The sequence below is a fragment of the Triticum aestivum genome, chromosome 3A (assembly GCF_018294505.1).
Source record: "Triticum aestivum cultivar Chinese Spring chromosome 3A, IWGSC CS RefSeq v2.1, whole genome shotgun sequence".
In the NCBI taxonomy this organism is placed as follows: domain Eukaryota; kingdom Viridiplantae; phylum Streptophyta; class Magnoliopsida; order Poales; family Poaceae; genus Triticum; species Triticum aestivum.
In genome coordinates this window covers 159,499,175-159,504,239 of record NC_057800.1, presented here as the reverse complement: position 1 = coordinate 159,504,239, position 5,065 = coordinate 159,499,175, and positions in this window count along the sequence as shown.

The window sequence follows — 5,065 nt, the reverse complement described above, 5'->3', positions numbered from 1 at the left end:
AATGAGTAGCCCACCACTGTCAATTTCGGCGCCAAAGTGACATGGATTCTTGTTGGATCTTCTTGATCAACTACAAGTAATCTCTCAAGTGCAGGTGTGTCCTCAATGACCATACCGTAGTACATGTCATGTGCTGTCTTCTTGCGGCACCAGCAACACACATAAATAGTCCAAAGAGTCATGGTGGTGATGTGGAAGCTACTGAACCGATTGATCGCCTAAAGACGAAGGTACTCGAGTGTTGTACAACCATGGAGCAGGCACTCCATGTGACCATTTGGGAGGCAGACGACGATGAGCTCGAGGTGCTTCAGTCGTGGTAGAATAAGAGTGGGCGCGTCATTAAGGGGGGATGGCAGTTCTTGAACTTGGCGACGCGTAGTGTGGGCGAGAGGTGGAGCGCGGACGTTGGTAGTGAGCGCATATGCCCATCATCAAAAGTTAGCTCCTCGAGCTGATCTAGGGAAGGGAATTGGAACCAGTAGTCAAGATTGGCTCGGTCCTTACCGTTGGAACAGCACTTGCCCATTCTAAGTCCTCTGGTTGGGCCAAGGTAACTGTCGAGGATCTTGGAGAACGCATCCAAGCTTTTGCGATAGCCATGGCAGAGCTCGTGGGTGTCGATGAGGTCGAGAGGGGTGGAGTTCCATAGGGGGCGCTACCACCGGGAAAGGATGGTTGTCCGTGCTCCATGTTTGATTGCGAGGAGGGAGATGATGACTGTCAACATATCATCGGGGAGGCTGCTGATGAAGTCTAGGCCTGCTAGAGTCGCTTGTGGTTCTTGCTCGCCCCACCTCCGCTTGTTGGCAGCCCCATTCTCCATCTCCGAAGTCTCCTTGTCAGGGGTGCTTTCTGATAGAAGTGGGAGTATAGGGAATATTCAGTTAAAACATGGCAATAGAAAAAGGTATTGGTAACTAGAAGTTATTAGGTAGGAATATAGTAAGAAAATGGAATAACAATTGGTTGCTTAAATACTACACAATTCATTTGATATTGCTGGGTAAGTCAACATGCAGATACTTGAAAACAAAACATACTTCGAACAAAGTCTGGACGGATGATATCGTCAGGGAAGTTAGCATATATCTCATGATCAGGCTCTTTTATGTGCAGTGCAATTTTAGTGCCATCTTTCAGCACATAAAACTTAGAACTTTCTTTCCAATGGCCAGTGCCAAAATATGAGTCACCACGTTCATCAAGTCTTATAGTAGCAACGATTGTCAATCCATGGTTTGTGTTCAGTATGACATCCCTGCAGTCTTGATTTATGTAAAGGGAAAGATTGCGCACTACAAATTTTGTTGCATAGCAAGGGACGCGATGCAGCAAATGGTAGGATTGTTAAAGAAAATATGGTAACATGCAAATGTGGCCCCAAATTGAAAGAACTATACAGCAGTTGAAATCGAGGGACAAAGATCTATAATTAAATAGATTGGGTAAACATGATGTCATGGAAATATGAGAGTAATCGAAAGAACAATACATCATTAATTTTCCTAATAGAGAAAGAAGAGGGGGGAAATACCCTTTGACGTATATGGTGCATGTGGCACCTTTTATCCAAATGTAGCAATATTTAGTATATGTTCAGGAAAGTAGGCCATGCCAACCGATTTAGGGTGAGATTGAACACCGTGTGCATCCTCAAGTCATCTGGTATGGTGAGATGGAACTCCATGGATGTCTGGCGGAGGTCGCAAAGTCCTGATGTGTCCGTGCACTGTACACTCTATGAATGAAAGAAAACCCTCAAATCAGCTCGAATAAAAATGAATTCATGGCGATTTCGCCCGGGTGATTAAAGGAGGCAGATGAACTAGGATAAGAGATGAGATAATATCTCATTAAATTAGTTACCTTGTTGTCCATGAGGAAGAACCCTCAGTACGGTGGATTCCCCAACCGAGCGGTGCTGGGTCGACCGTGAGCAGCGTTGAGAAAGTCGATGGCGATAGGCGGCGGCAAGCGGAAGTGGCGAAATGTGGTAGGGTTTGCGGGTAGCCTGGAGGCGGCGGCAGGTGTCAAGCTAAGTGGTTGCCGCCGCGATAGGCGGTGCCATGCATAGACGCGGAGGAGCTTGGCAGGTGTGAATGGGGACTGGAGGGGGTGGTGGGCGGGTTGAGGGTTTTTGTGACGTGGGAATGGTGAGGGTTTTATATTTTATTTTTTGAATTGGGTGGTGAGGGTTTTCTGTCCCACAAAGAATTTCGAAGGCAGCGGTTTGCTAGAGCCAACCGTGTGTGATTGACGCAACAGGCAAAATGAAAGTCATTGCACACGGTTCCAATTTTGGGAACCGTGTGTGATTGACGTACTACCTCTGTCCTGGTTTAATGGCCCCCTTTGTAATTTGTACCAAATATTTAACTAAGAAACGTTTATGCATGTCACCAAAAATTATATCCTTGAACACTATGTTCAAATACGCATCCAACGATATAATTTTTGTCAACCTGCACTAACATTTTGTTAGTTAAATCTTTGGTCAAAATTTAACACAGATTACAAAGGGGACCAATAAACCAGGATAGAGGTAGATTCCATCAACCGAACTGATTGCATCCATATCCCACATTTAGACAGAAGTAAACATAGATTAAACATACTCAGACATAGATAATAAGCATACACAAGCATAGTTCAATCGTCATTAAGCATACTCAAGCGTACATAGTTTCATCCCACATCTCATCTCTTCTGCTGGCACAATCCTGAAGCTTCTCCAGGTACTCGGCGTACGCGCCGTGCGCCACCCTGCGAGAATACTTCTGCTTGAAGGAGCCAACGGCCCGTCCTCTTGCATGCTCCAGTACAATTTGATACGCGTCATGAAGCTCGTGGTTGCAAAATGGGCATCGATAGCAGCCGTCCCAGGTCCTAATATGCCTGTTATGCATTCCCACATAAAGCTCCCTCAAGATTTGCCTCTTGTACCTCCTCTGGCCATCTTCATCCTCGCTGTCCACATCGTCAGACAACACCTATACAAATAGTAGAACAAATTTGGCATCGAATCAATGTTTACATGACGTGAAGTAGGATTAGGAATTTATGGATATTTTTATACATATCCAGAGATTATGGTTCGATTTTTAAGCACAGTCGTCTATGTACAGACCAGTCTTGAAGAAAATAATGGCACAAACATATATGTAGGTCATTCAAAATCAATTGTCAAGTCCTGGCTAGGAATTATTAGCACGAACATAAACCCTAGTCGGATTACTAGCAGAAATCATTTGCACAGATGAAACAACTAATCACTTATCACTTGTACCCTTCAAACAATCAATACACTACACGGATCTAACGAAACTTACTCAGATTTCATGGATTGGGAGAACATAACCATAGGATTTGTATTCCAAAAAGGGGGAGGCAGGAGTAACCAGAGAAACCCTAGGATCTATTCGACACAGGGTTGTCTCTTTATTGTATGAAATGTAAGCGCCATGTAATTGCTTTACTTTATCGCTATGCGTTAGAAATAGTTGTAGAAGCAATAGTTGGCGAGACGACCCTGACGAAACGATGGAGATTAAGGTGTCGAGCTGGTGACGATGGAGATCATGACGATGCTTTGGAGATGGAGATCATAAGTACAAGATGATGATGACCATATCATGTCACAAATCTTGATTACATGTGATATTTATCCTTTATGCATCTTATTTTGCTTAGAATGGCGGTAGCATTATAAGATGATCCCTTCACTAAATTTCAAGATAAAAGTGTTCTCCTCGATTATGCACCATTGCCAAAGTTCGTCGTTTTGAAGCACCTCATGATGATCGGGTGTGATAGACTCTATGTTCTTATACAGCTGGTGTAAGACAGTTTTGCACATGCAGAATACTTGGTTTAAACTTGACGAGCCTAGCATGTACAACCATGGTATCGAAACACCAGAGACCGAAAGGTCGAACATGAGTCATATAGTAGATATGATCAACATAGAGATGTTCACCATTGATGACTACCCCATCTCATGTGATGATCGGACATGGGTTAGTAGATTTGGATCATGTATCACTTAGATAACTTGAGGGATGTTTATTTAAGTGGGAGTTCATTAGTAATTTGATTAATTGAACTTAATTTATCATGAACTTAGTCTTAATAGTTTTGCATATCTATGTTGTAGATCAATGGCCCGAGCTACTGTTCCCCTGAATTTTAATGCGTTCCTAGAGAAAGCTAAGTTGAAAGATGATGGTAGCAACTACACAGACTAGGTCCGTAACTTGAGGATTATCCTCATTGCTGCACAAAAGAATTATGTCCTTGATGCACTGCTAGGTGACACACCTGCTGCAGGAGCTACTCCAGATGTTTTGAACGCCTGACCGGCTCGACCTGATGTCTACTCAATAGTTCAGTGTGTCATGCTTTACGGCTTAGAACCGGGACTTCAAAGACGTTTTGAACGTCATGGAGCATATGAGATGTTCCAAGAGTTGAAGTTAATATTTCATGAAATTCCTGGGTTGAGAGATATGAAGTCTCCAACAAGTTCTATAGCTGTAAGATGGAGGAGAATAGTTTTGTTAGTGAACACATACTCAAAATGTCTGGGTATCATAACCACTTGACTCAGCTCGGAGTTGATCCTCCAGTTAATAGTGCTATTGACAGAGTTCTTCAGTCACTGCCACCAAGCTACAAAGGCTTCGTGATGAACTATAATATGCAAAGGATGAAAAAATGATTCCTGAGCTCTTCGCAATGCTTAAGGCTGCGGAGGTAGAAATCAAGAAGGAGCATTAAGTGTTGATGGTTAACAAGACCACTAGTTTCAAGTAAAAGGGCAAGGGACATAAAGGGAACCTCAAGAAGAATGGCAAGCAAGTTGCCACTCCCGGGAAGAAGCCCAAAGCTGGACCCAAGCCTGAAACTGAGTGCTTCTACTGCAAAGGGAATGGTCACTGGAAGCGGAACTGCCCCAAATACTTGGCGGATAAGAAGGATGGCAAAGTGAACAAAGGTATATTTGATATACATGTTATTTATGTGTACCTTACTAATGCTCATAGCAGCGCCTGGGTATTTGATA